The following is a 15392-nucleotide window of genomic DNA, read 5'->3' as shown; positions in this document are numbered from 1 at the left end:
TTTTCTATTCTTTCTTATTCTCCTGTGAACAGCACCTATAAATTTGTAACCTGATCCTGAAGATGATCTGAACTGACTACAGGTCAAAACGCGTTCAACCACCCAGTGCAAACTTTGGCAAAGTTTCTAGTTCATCAAATTGTTAACCTCCTTTAATCTTTATAACAAATGATTTTGAACCCTTGTAGTTATTTTAATAATATTGACATTACTGTTTTTCTTGCACCGTTTTTGCTGTTTCACTTGCCGTTTACCTTGTTTCTCACTAACACATATGTGCAGAAGATTTTATGGGTTACATGCACATTCAAATTAAATATTGCTGATACTGTTCTTTGACTTTTTCTAAATATAGGCTGCTCCTTGCATTGGCCTAGTAACAATTGATGTCTTCCTGTCCCCTCCTTTCTGAAACTATTGTGCATGTTTTATATAACTGTCTTTGAATATTGTCTGATGAGACTTTGTTATTTGTTAAATACTCAAATGTATGAGCACCACTTCACTTTGACACGGCACTCTATACCACTTCATCTACTCCTTTCTACTCTACACCACTCTACTCTATGCCAGTGCACTCTTCCACATTCTATAATGCACCACTGCACTCTATACCACTTAAGTTTAGTCCACTCCACGCCATTCCACTCGGTAACACTGCACTCTATGCCAATGCACTAATCGTCAATACTCTATCCCACTCCATATTACCTTGCACAACTGCACACCACTGCACTCCACTCTGACACAATCTACTCTACACCACTGCGATCTATTCCACTGCACTTTTTGCCACTCTACTGCACTCTGTTCCACTACACTCTCAGCTACTGCATTCAACGCTGAGCCAGTCTACTTTATGCCACTGTGCTCTACACCCCTACTGTATGCCACAGGGGAAACCACCTTTACAATTAAGTCAGAACACTCCATACCTTTACTGTACAGGCTTTACCATGCATACAACACTACCACACATGCCATTACCACGTAAGTCTCTAAAAATTAATATACATTTACTACGCATGCCACTATAATCAATTTCATTGTAAAGGGATGAATGGTAAAGGCATATTCATTGTGAAAGTTTTAAAGGTAAATACATGTATGTATATGCCACTCTACTCTGCACCACTCATCACCACCATACACTCTATGCCAATGCGCTCTACACCACTGCACTCTATGCCATAGTACTCTGTCACTGCACTCTACACCACTCTAGTCTACTCTGCATTACTGCACTCCATTCTACTCTGCACCATTGTACTCTATACCACTGCTCTCTGTGCCACTTGATTCTGGGCCACTGCACTCTACACCACTATACTCTATGCCACTGCACTCTACTCCAATGCACTCCATTCCAGTCTACTATAGACTACTGAATTCTACAATGGTTTACACTAAAGCACTTCACTCTGCCACTCTACTTTCTACCTCTCTACTTTGTGCTAATGTATGCCACTGAACTCTAAGCCACTGACCTCTGCATCTCTCCACTCCATACCATTAGATTCTACACCAATCCACTCTAAGCCACTCTAATCTACTCTGCGCCACTGCACTCTATGACACTCTACTCTATAACGCTTCACTCTATGCAACTTCACTCCATCATTTTTTTCCAACACCACACTCCTCCACCTTTCACTAAACAACACAACTATACAACCCTTGCATTCCACTCTACTACATATTACATATTTCAGCAATCATATCAAACAGACACTTAATTCTTGTCCATCTCCACTCACACACCAACACACCTACCCAAAACACATCACCACTCCTTTTACCGTTCAGTTTCCACTCATCAACAATACTTTACATACAAATACTTCTCAGAAAACAACTACACCATGATCTCCTGTCACTACTCATCAAAAGCAAAATATAACACACACACCAGCACAACAAAATCTCTCACACACACTACCTCATAATACTTTCTATCACAAACTAGAAACATAAACCCAATCCCATCCTCCTGGCTACACAAATAATACATACCCTAAATCAACTCTACTGCCAAGCGTGCTCTCTTCCCTCACACCTAACACATATACTGCAACACAGTAACTTGTAACTGTCTCTCATCCATCGGGCAACATAGAATCTTGTAATATGACCCACATGCTGCACCATCACTGTTAACACATACACCTACCACCCTAAACAGATGCAAACAAAATAAAGAACATACCACTCCTCACAACTTTACATCTCCATATCTACTGCACAACAAGGCAACTGTACAAAAACAACACTGCTCACCAACTTACTCTTATCCACCACATACACACGCGGACACAACAAAATGCCTTCTTAGCCTGCTAGATGAGGAATACAATACAGAATAACTACATTGTTGCTATCCTCATATCCTCATACGCAGTAAGGACACACCTGCCACAACATACTGCCTGCTCACTCTTCCACAAAACAAAGTCACATCATCACCAAAACACATTCTCTAAACTGCCCACTAATAAATGCTTGATTACTCAATGAAAAACAAACATCACATCTACGACCTTTTCACTGACACACAACCGGACTTACTCTTCATAACTGAATCATGGTTGGGAGATGACCTGGCTCCAGTGTTGCATGAAACCATTTTCCTAGGCTATCAAAACTATCATGAAAAGTTATATTGGCAAATGAGGAGGTGGCCTAGCTGTTGTATTCAAGCAAACATTTAATATCACTAAAGCTGACAATGTCTCCATACAAGGTTGTGAGGCCTTCTTCACCAGATACAACCCTACACCATCTTTCTCCTGTAACTCCCTAGTAATTTACAGACCTCCACCGAGCAATGCAACATTCCCAGACACAATTTTAGACACAGTTTCAAACTTGATAACACTACACCCCAACCTATGCATTCTTTGTGACCTGATCATTTGGTTTGACAAACCCAATATCCCACATCCCAAAACAATCATTACGGGCCTAGACATACCAAACATACATCAGATCATCCACAAACCCACACACATTACTGGGCACACCACAAATGTCATTTTTGCATCTGCAGAACTAGTTACCTTTCAAACGATAACCCCAGTCACATGTCAGACTACCATTTTCTTGCTTTCCAACACAAAACAACACAAAGCAACACATCTAAAAATCACCTTACATGTATCTACTTATCGACTATAGAAAAAACTAAATTTTGAACACTAAGAAACACAACTAACATCCAATACATATCTAGACACAATAAATTGTGTCAAAAACGATGAGGGTGGCTACAGGAAGATTTGATATCCTAATATCACTCAGGGCAACAAAACAGGACAAAGGAAAGCAGGCACCTTTGAGAAATGCAGAGCTAAAAGAGATAAAACCACAAATTAAAAAGCTGCATCATACCAGGCTCAAAACAAACCACAATCAAGACAAACTTTATGGACAGAAACATAACAGATTATATAAGTTAGCAATCAAAAAAGCTAAAACATCATACTTTTTAGACTGAATTCAAAATGCTAAATGTGAAAAAGAAGTATTCTTTAAAATTCGAACCGAAAGTCGCAAGCCAAATTGCTTAGAAGGAACTCACCCCTTTACTCAAGAACTCACAAAATTGGCAAATCATTACACAATCCAGAAACGTTAGACTTAAAACAATGGAAAACCACCTGCACTGACCCTTTTCCAAACCAACTACCTCTGCTGCCCCGCCAATAAGAAGATTCATCAACAATTCCTTAACTACTGGAATATTTCCAGAAGACCTAAGGGATACATATGCCCATTACTAAAGAAAAAAACCTGGACCTGCTTAACCCCAACAACTACAGACCAATTACAAATGGAATTTTCAGTGGCAAAGTTATAGAAAGAGCAGCTTTTGCACAGATTTCACAAATCACTGAACATAATTCCATACTTTCAGACTTCCAAAAAGTATTCTGTCCGGTAAGAGGCACAACATCTTCCCTCATTCCCATCCGGAATGACCTTAAGAGCACAGTTGACCAGAACAGGGTTGCTGCACTACTTCACTTGGACCTTTCAGCTGCCTTTGACACAGTTGACCATGACACTCTGATATAATGACTCCGTGAAGCCGGCATAGATGGAACTGCTCTTGACTGTATCACATCCTACCTTCAAAACAGACCAAATGTCATCCATACACCCTTTCTCATTGAAACAGTACTTCACAAAAGCAGGGGTCCTTTAAGGCTCATTCAACTTACCCATGCTTTTCAACATCTACATGAAGTCATTACTGGTACTGAGCAATGATTTTCACCTCACATGCTATAAATATGCAGATGACACACAAATACTCCTTAAAATGGAAAACGCCCCAAATATTGGAAATTGACAAGTTGTCTGTTGCTTCAGAGCTGTGGCTTAGCAGATGACATGGAGACACCTGAAACTGAATGCTTCCAAAACAGAAATATTCACATGTTGCTATTGGAAACATTTTGACCCTCTCGCTGCCTGGCTTGATGACCTGGGAACACCGCCTAAAGTATCTAAGGAAGTAAGAAACCTCAGGATTACCTTGTACTCCAAGCTATCAATGAAGGTCCAAGTGGACCAATTATCAAGATGAAGCTTCCTGACTATAAAATGTATGCAATGTATCTTCCCCCACCTGGGAGTTCCACACAAGGTCCAGGCTATTATCTCTCTTGTAGTGTCTAAACTAGACTATGTCAATAGCTTCTCCTGTAGATCATCTTAAACAGCTATGAAAGTACTGCAATGGACTCAGAACTCTGCTGCCAGACTACTCTTACATGTAAATCTACAAGCCCTCACCAGCCCTGCCTTGAAGGTCCTAGTGTGGTTACCAGTTGTCAGAAGATCCACATTCAAGCTGCCTTGTATCACCCACAAAGTGATGCAGAGAACAGGGCCTCTCTTCATCAGGAATAAAATCACCAAATACACTCAACAAAAGAACATCCGTTACAGATTGGTACCACACCACAAAACCCATCATCATACAATTAAAAAAACATAGGTGGCACAGCCTTCTGTTTTCAAGCAGCCAAACTACGGAACTCTATATCCCCAAACATAATATCAATAGATATCTATTTTATGTTATCTTCAGACTATTCAAGAGTTGGCTCACCCTCACATAACTACCATACTCAAACATAAATATACAGCACATTTCTGTGTATATACGCGTTTATTTAGATTATATACATGTTTCTAGACATGTTCATTCCTTTATATAAATGTATCAAATAATTATGTTTATAAATATATAGATATTCATTTAGTCTGCTTAACACCTCTGCATATTACCTATGGCTATATTATTCTATGTATAACATGTATAAAGCAAACTATTTAGCTTGAAGTACAGCAACACATTAAAGTATGCGTTTAATAAATACAAGTTAAATGTAGATATGTTACATTCCTTATACATATACACCTTCCATGTGCTTATGTATCCTTAGATTTATCACCTAACTTCTAATTCAGGGTCTCCAATTCACTACCCTATATCTCACCCTATACCTCTCAATATGTCCTCTAACGCCACTCTCTGACTCATCCCAAACCATATGCCACTACTTTCTCCAATGCACAACCCTATTTCTCACCCTATACCTCTCTCGATATATCCTCTACCTCCACTCTCTGACTCAAATCCCATTCTATTACTATGATCTCCAAAATATCCCTTTATATACTCTTCCCTCCACTAACCCTCCTTACATCATCTTGTACCTCTTTTACTATTCAGATCTCCCAGACAAACCTTTCTAAACCCTTCCTCCATGTATCACTCCTAGATGCATCCGATATCTCATCTCTCTTCCTAATCCACTTTTAGAAACTCTTCCCTCCTCCATCTCTCCTTTACTCATCCCAAACCTCCTCCTACTCCTCCTAAGAACTCCAAATACACACTTTCTAGACTCTTCCCTCTTCTATCCCTTCACTATCCTTTTTAATTCAACTAACAAACTCACATGTCCATCACTCAAATGTATTTATTATTTCCCTATACTAATTCACCACTAATACATTTTGAGTTCTGGGGTAGCGTGCTATTTGCAGAAAAGCCCTTTCATGCCTTGTCAGGGGTAGTAAGAGCTAAATAAATGAAATTACAATTATAATTAGTCTGAACCAACCTTCTCTATGCCACTGCACTCTATGCCACTCTATTCCACTCTGCCCCACTCCACTCAATGGCAATGCACTGTATGCCACTGCACTATACAGCACTTTACTCAAAACCATTACACTCCACCCCACTGCTCTCTATGCCACTGCTCTGCTATATTCTATACCATTGCAATCTAGTCACTTTATTGTGTACCACTATACGCCACTGTACTCTACACCAACGCACTCCATGCCACTTCATACCACTCTACTCTAAACCACTGCACTCTACAACGCACTACTCTGCACCACTGCAGTCTACGCTACTGAAATCTTTGCCACTCTACTCTGCGCCACTCTAGTCTGTGCAACTCTGCTCTATGCCACTGCAGTCTATGCCACTCTACTGCATTCTTTACCATTGTATTCTACACCAATACTCTATACCACTCCACTCAACCCTACACCACTCCACTCTACTCTACTCTGAAACAATCTACTCTACACCATGGTACTCTATTCCGCTGCACTTTATGTCACTCTACTCCACTCTGTGCCAATATACTCCACTCTGCCCCAATCTACTCCACTCTGCCCCACTACATTACACACCACTGCACTCAATGCTGCACCACTTTAGTCTAAGTCAGCATGCTCTACGCCACTACTCTATGCCAATGCACTATACCCTGAGCCACTATAATCTACCCTGCACCTCTCCACTCCATTCTCTCTGAAACAGTTTACTAAATGCCACTGCAGTCTATGCCACTGCAGTCCTATGTCACTTTATATCGTCATACTCCATAACATACTACTCTATCCCACTGAAGGCTACATCACTCTATGCCATTGTGTTCTACATCACTGCACTCTGCACTTCTGTATTCCACTCTGCAACACTGCACTCTATGTCTCTTCTCTCTGTAACACTCTACTCTGCACCACTCTACTCTGCAGCACCTCACACCGCTGCATTCTATGCTATGTGCTACTCTAATCTATGCCAATGCAGTCTGCCTCACTCTACTCTGACTCACTCCACCTTATGCCACTGCTCTCTACACTGCACCTCTCCACTCTGAACCATTGCAGTCTATGCCACTTCACTCTATGTCACTCTACTCTGCAACAGTATCATCTCTGCCACTGAACACTATGCTACTCTATTCTGTATCCCCCATTCTATGCCACTCTACTTTAGGCCACTCTACTCTAAGCCACTCTAACCTACTCTGCACCACTGAATTTAACGGTACCCTACTCTATACCACTGCACTCTATGTCACTTCATTTTACTTTGAGACAATGTAGTCTATGCTAATCCAGCCTACACCACTCTATTCCATTCTGCAGCATTCCACTCTGCACCACTCCACACTTTGCCACTCTGTTCTATATCACTGCACTCTATGCCACTGCTCTCTACACCACTTTGCTAAAAATCAATGCACTCTATGTCACAGCACTCCGTGCCGATCTACTCTGTACCAATGCACTGTATGCCTCTATACTCTACGCCATTGCACTCTACACTACTTCACATCATTGCACTCTGTCACTTTGCTCTGCAACACTCTACACAATTGGCCTCAACCAATGCACTCTACTATACACCACTGCACTATACAACACTCTAATCTGCAGCACAGCACTTTCTTCCACTGTCCTCTATGCAACTTTACTCTAAGCCACTTTACTTTATGCTACTGCACTCTACTCTGCACCATCCTACTGCAGTCCATGCCAATGTACTCAATGCCACGCTAATCCACTGTGGGCAACTGCACTCTGTGACACTGTACTTTGCACCATTTAACTCTATGCCTCTCCACTCTATTCTACATAACTCTACTGTATAACAGTGTACTCCACCTACTGTGCACCGTTACATTATTTGCCACCACACTCTACACCATTCCACTCCACTCTACGCCCCTCCACTCTGCACCACCTCACACCGCAACACTGCACTCTATACCACTGCTCTATATCACTCCACTCTACCCTGAACCACTCCACTTTACATCACTTCATTCTACTCTGAAATAATCTACTTTGCGCTACTGCACTTTGTGCCACTGCACAATACAGCACCATACTCCACTGTGTGGCAGTCCAATCTATGCCACTGTGCTCTACCCTGCACCACTTTACTTTACCCAGACCACTCCCCTCTACTCTCAAACACTCCATTCTACACCATTACACTCTTTGGCACTGCACTATACGCTGCATCACACTATGACTCTGCAGGCTACGCTAAGCCACTGTACTCTAAACTACTTCATTCTACTCCAATGCATTCTCCACCACTTTACCCAAACCCAATGCACCCTGTGCAACTACACCTATTCCAACTACTTTGCACCACTGCACTTTACACCACTATACTATACAGCATTCTACTCTGTGTCACTGTACTCTATGATACTGCATGCTACATCACTCTACACCACTACACTGCACATCACTCTATTCTACTCTGCTTCACTGTACTCTACTCTTCTGCTCTCTGCATCACTCTACTTTGCACCACCACTCTACTTTGCACCAATCTATGACCCTGCACTCTACAAACCTGCACTCTGACATTCTATTCTGTATGAGTGGTTTGTGCGACCACACTCTACTCTGCACCACTCACCTTTACACCACTCTAGGGAGCTCTATTCCACTGCACTCTACACCACTGCACTCTTTGCCACTGCACTCTACACCCATGCTCTCTATACCACTCTAGTAGTCACCTCTGCATCACCCCACTCTATGCCACTCTACCCCACTTTACGCCACTCTGCACTGCTCTAGTTTATGCACTACACTCTTTGCTACTCTATTTCACTGCACTCCACACCAATGTACTTTACAGAACTTTACTCAAAATCAGTGCAGACTACGCCACTGCACTCTATACCAGTTTACTCTTCACCACTATACATTACGCCACTCTACTAAACTTCATTCTACAGCACTCCGCTCCACTTTGTGATGCTCTGCTCCATGAAATTGTGCTCCACTGACATTCTACTTCACTTTAAGCCACTCCACTCTACTGTACTGCACTCCACTCTATAACATTCAATGACACTACTCTACTCTACAACGTTCTGTGCAACTCTATACTAGTTTACTCCACTCTATTCAATGACACAGAACACTCTATGACAATCTGCTATACTCTGTGCCACTCTACTCTGTAACACTCTACTTCAGTATACGCAACACCCTCTTTGCTACTCCACTCTGCTCTACAACACTCCATGATTCTCTATGCCACTTCACTCTAAGACACTCTACTCAACTCTGACACTGTACCCCACTCTACGCCTCTTAGCTCTATGCCCTCCCACTCTACAACACTCTTCTCATTCCACGACAATCCACAACACTGTATGCTACTCAATGACACCCCATTCCCCTCTTTTCCACTCCACTCAACTCTACTGTATGCCACTTCACGCCACTCTGTTCCACTCTGTTCCACTCCATAAGGCTCCACTGTACTACACTTTATGACACTCCACTCCACACCACTCTATAGCACTGACTTTACCCCACTGACTTTTAGCCATGATGAACAGCAGACATGCCGGTGTACAACATTGCTAAAACATATTGGTAAAGTCAACAGCTCTTTTTATGACTGAAATGCTATTGGCAAGAGATTCATCTTAAATGGGGCTGTGCTCCCCCCAGAAGACTTTCCAAAAGTTGATTAAACTGTTGTAGTGAGTCTGAAACTTGAGACCAAGGCATCATAAAATTACATATAATTACACTATCTGAATTTAGACACCACCATGTTCTCTAAAAAGACGGGAAATCTAAATAGCCATCCCTCTTCTTAAGCATTGCTTGATTAAGGTAGCTTGAGGCAACACTGGTATTCTACTTTTCACATTTTTATTAGAGGCCTTAGCTTTGAGACAGAAGAGCTAAAGCTTATGTTTTTACAAAAGTTACAGGCTCACGAATAACAAACTAATGATATTCCTTGTGTGTTCAGTTTTGGCAGGGGGACAAGACAGGGGTGCCCGCTGTTTTCCTGCAGGAAATCTAAAACCGATGCCTACACAGATGACATCCTGCTGGCATTCCCTTTCAAAACCTCTGTACCAGCACTCATGGAGGTTATCTCCCAATTAGCCACATTCTCCAGTTAAATAATACATTAGGCCTATGATGATGTCCACAAGCACACACTTCCTACATGAATTGCCCTTCCCTCATTAGTGACGATGAGGATTCAGTGCATCCTGATCAGCAACAATCCACAGGCAATGATCAAGGATAATATAGAGGTTTGCACTGAGCAAATTAATGAGGATATTATGATCTGGAGGGACCTACAGCTCTCCAAGTGGAGGTGTATATAATCAAAATTGTGATTGCTCCAAGCTTTAACTATGTCATCAATATTCTACCAATGTCAATACTCACCACACTGCTACTCAATATTTACTGCCAAATCAGAGACTATCTATGGCAAGGTGATACACTAAGAGTGTGTGGTTCGAAGTTACATTCTGCTAATACGTCATGGGACCTGCAGCATCCCAAATGGAGATATATCAAATAGACCAACACTTTTCACAACTCTCATCTCACTTTCACCCAGAACTGCAAAATCCCAGACTGGATCATACTGGAAGTCCATATTGAAGGTGGATTCAATCAATCAAACAATCAATCAATTCTTTATTTGAGTGTCAAAGACAATACAAAAAGATAAGAAACAAAATATAAAGGACACATATAATATGCTGCAGTTTTGAACAATATGCAGTACAAAGATATCATAATCTAAAAATGGAGACTCCTGCAATAAGATACAGCTGCTTTAAGAAAACTGCCAATTCTAAAGCATGCATTAGTGCTGGGTAGCAACTGTAAAAAAAGTCGAAGAGCAACTCTGCATTGTTTAAAATTGTGAGTCTTAAAAAGAGGTAATACATTTTGAACACATAAAGATTTGGACAGCTTAAAAAATACCACAAAGTGCAATAAGGATTGAGAAGACACATTATCACATTCCTTCCCTTCAAGATTCCAGTAATAACTCAGCAGAAAACTTATATAGAGCTAGCCCTGAATTTGATTACTAGGGTTCTTTCCCAGTTGTAAGACACATATAATAGATATGATTCTGGGCTGGGGTGGGTGTTAGGGAGGGGGTTCACATTTATACATATTTCTAAACTTTCCCTTAAAGCACAGGTTCTTGTTCTTTCCATAAATACATGCTTCATAGAATGTTTGTCATCCCCGCATATTGATAAGGTATTGTCAAATAAAGCAGGTTTGCCAAAATCAGCTAAATGTTGCTTAACAGAGTGTAGCCAGGGAATATACAAACCCAAACCCAATCACACTGAACACAATAAACGTTGTTTATTTGTATTTACTTATGTTATTAATCATGAAATAAGTGGTGACTAAAAGAGGCTCTGTGATTGTTCCATACTGAAAGTTAAAATAGGAGAGGACTTAACCCCGATTACGCGTCTGGTGGTCCATCGACTACCAGACTAATGGGAGCACGGCAGTGGTGGTCTCCTGACTGCTCCATTATGACTAAGGCGGATGTACTGCCACAGCCCCACAGCAGCCACCAGGGAATTGCCATTTCCTGGTGATGTTGCGACAGTCAGGAGGCCACAAAATGCTCGGCAGGACACGGTCATGGAGTTTCCTCCTCCACAAACACCTTAGTGGAGAGGAAGCAAAGGGAGCCCTTCAGGCCCCTCTTTCCCTTCTCCATATGAGGATGCCCACAGGGGGGCACCCTGTGGGCCTGCACCCCAGTTCCTGCAGGAACTATTTTTGGTGTTCCCATTGCAGTGCCCATTTTCTGAGGCACTGACATGGAAATGGCAAAAACCAGCCCACCAAACAGGAGGAAGCTCCTAATCTGGCTAGCGGTCTGACTACAGATTTGGCGGTGTGGGCCCTTACTAGAGTCCTCAAGATATGGCAGAGCCGATTCCTCATCACAAAAGTAGTAGGAAGGTTGATAGACGAAGTGAAAGCAGACCCTTGCAAAAGCAGTGCTCGACATTCTCAGTGACCACTAATTTCGCTACCATAACTGGCCACAGGTACACATTGCTTAGAATATATGAATATAAGTGAAGATATTGGCTTACCCCTCACTGCTTTACAGATCTTAAATAAAAACATACAGCTTTCTTAAATTGTGTATTCCTATACCTGACATTTTCTGCCCCAGATTCATTGGCGTCAAAGCAAGACCTAAATGAGGGAATCTAAGGACACTCCTTATGTTGTTTATGTTGACACATAGGGTATGCAACAAATAGTGTTTGGGTCCTTGGGCCATGGTGTTGAATTTAGTATAGTAAGTTGAAAGGTTTACATCAAGCATAAATTCAGAAAAAGCTTGTACCAAACACCTCAAAGCATTAGGAGCTTATGCTAAAAGTACAGCATCTTCAGCATACAAAGGTATGGGTATTTTGGAAAGAGTTGGCCTAAGGAACATCTTGTGTAATGGTGTTTAAAAAATCATTGAGTTGATTAACATTTAAAATTAAAAGGAAATGAAAAAAGTGGGTCTAAAACACAACTTGCCGTACACCATGGTACAAACGAAAAGGATCACATAGTTCGCCATTGCACTGAGCTAGCAGTCAGGTTTTGATGTAAGTAGGCTAAAACATTAACAATCAAAATGTCTATCCCCAGTTCCAGTAAAATAATCATAACTTATTGTGATTAACCACACCAAAGGCAGAGGATAAGTCCATAAAGGCAACGTATAAGGGGGTCTTTTTGGATATGGTATATTTACCTATTATCAGATCAAAATTTAAGCACGGTTCCATCGTTCCTAATCTTTCTCGAATCCAGTATTCACAGGGATATAAAACGTTATCATAACACCTATATCTTAATCTGTTAAAAAAAATTCTACCCATTATTTTGATAGTGGAGTCGATTAAGGATATGGGTCTGTAGTATTTAGGGTCTGTCCGGTTACCTTTTTTAAAAACCAGGAAAATAATGGAACTTGACCATGAGGAGGGAAGGACCTGTAAATCTAGATCAATCATAATGTTTGTGAGCAAAGTTGTCAAGAGACCTATTCAGCATTTAAAAATGTGAATAGGCACTCTGTCTGGCCCAAAAGCTTAGAGGAGGAGCTATTATTCAGAGAGCAGTTGTCATTTGTATTGTTTAAAAATAGCAGGTCAGTGGAATCATTACCATCAGAGGTTCTGCAATATATGTTGCTAAAGTGTGTTGCCCACTGGTCACCCATGATGCGGCTACCCATTAAGGAAAGTGCTGACTTTTGTGTTTTAGAATCACTGACCGCTCTCCAGCATTCACACAAATTCTTTAGCGAAGGTGCTTTAGACAGACGGTCCAATTTAACCTTTTGAATTTCACGTTTTCTTTTCCCCAAAGTCTCTTATAGTGTGCCTGAACCCTAGTGGTTACAATGGGATTTCTGTGAAAGCAGTCATAGCTATTCTCAAACTCTTCTTCACATGTCGAAATAACAACCAATTTGGGGAACAGATATACCAACTAACTTAAGCAATGAAATATGTATTAAGTTAATTAAAGCATTAAACTTATTGCATAAGTTCTCCCCCACAGGAATCTCAGATAAGCAGGTCATAAAAATAACATGGTTCGATTCAATATAACAATCCAAAAATATGATTGGGTCGGGCAGATGCCAGGCAAGCCTGCGTCCATTCTGGTTGCTCCATTGCATGCATCGGGCTTCTAATAATTTTCATCAGAAAAGATAAATTAGCTGGTATTAGATTATGGTCACTAAAGCTAGAATGCAGTATGTCACATTTAATTAAATACTGTGTTAGCCCTTGGGTTATAAACACATAGCCAATTATGGATTTACACCCTCTACCATGAAATGTAGGAACCGTGTTTTCCTTTCATAAACAGATTTGTGATTGTTTACAAGTTCACAGTCCAGGAGATAATCATCCAGCTCAATACCTCTGCTATCAGTACGGCCAAACACAGAGCACATATTACATTGAAATAAACAACTGATATCAGATGTTAAAAAAGAGTAAGGGCCTGATTACGATCTTGGCGGATGGGATATTCCATCACAAATTTGACGCATATCCCATCCACTGTATTACAAGTTTCATTATAGCCTATTGAACTTGTAATATGGCGGACAGGATATCTGTTACGTTTGTGACAGAGTATCCCATATACCAAGATCATAATAAGGCCCTTAGTTTAGCATTAAAGTCATCACAGATCGAAGTATCACATTTAGATTTTTCAGGAATTGATATTGGACATTCGTTTGTCAACAATATTAAATAAAGATAAAAAGTTCCTATTAACGGAGATAGAGAAATCATTGTTATAAAAAATGTTAATAAACAAACTCTAATACCTGAATCTCAGAGCAACTAAAATCCATGGGAACTATTTTTGCTTTGATTCCTAATTTATTCCATACTAGCTTACCCGTCACGCGTTGCTGCGATCTTAGAAGAAAGGAATGTTGCTGCTGCTCAGAAAGATGATTATCTCAGTTTCCTATGTTTTCTGGGATTGGCCTATATCTTCTGAATACCTCTAAATGGCCTTTTTAGGCGACATTTAAACTGTTTTCTCTGGTTTGTGTACGCTTTCTAATGATACTTGTGTCTCGCACTCAATATTGGCCCCTGTGTCTTTCACCCTAGACTACTTCCCCTCCGGTTCTATTTGGAACCAGATTAGGCTTCATCGAGCTTGGTATTCTTTTGAACACGAGCGCGAGAGCACAGCGCTTACACGCTCATACCTTGCGCCCCATCACGACTCGGGTTCATTCCCGATCCCTCACCGTCTCGCCAACACCCCGTCTTGGCACAACGAAAACTGATTCGACATGTTTGGGCAGCTTCTCCCCCCCCCCCCCCCCCCCCCTCAGTGCACGTAGCTGCGCTCAAGGAGGGCCGGGTTACATTAGAGGAATTCACCTTCGGAGCGATTCTCGATGGTCGTTCGTTTGAGAAGAACGGGCTTGATCAGTTTTTATTCGAACAGCTTCTAATCTTGCTTCGATATTTTAAAATGTATTATGCTAGAAACCTTCACGGGAGTGTACTCAACAACTTCCCAAAGTTTCATGGCGATCGGATGAATGGTGTAGTAATGCATAAAGGACAAACACACAGACAGACAGACAGACATTCATTTTTATATATATAGATAGATTGATAGTCCTCCTTTGAGAAGCCTGATGAAATTGGAAATACAGGACTGGAAGA

At 41.1% G+C, this 15392-nt stretch overlaps 1 protein-coding gene across 4 annotated transcripts in view; it reads left to right on the top strand.

Moving 5' to 3' along the window:
• NTRK3 (neurotrophic receptor tyrosine kinase 3) overlaps positions 1 to 15392 on the top strand; it is a 1749208-nt gene that overhangs the window by 847210 nt on the left and 886606 nt on the right. The gene's annotated exons all lie outside the window — the stretch shown is intronic.

The sequence above is a fragment of the Lissotriton helveticus genome, chromosome 3_1, assembly GCF_964261635.1.
Source record: "Lissotriton helveticus chromosome 3_1, aLisHel1.1, whole genome shotgun sequence".
Lineage (NCBI taxonomy): Eukaryota > Metazoa > Chordata > Amphibia > Caudata > Salamandridae > Lissotriton > Lissotriton helveticus.
Note: the sequence above shows the minus strand (reverse complement) of the source record. Positions and strands in the feature narration are given on the sequence as shown.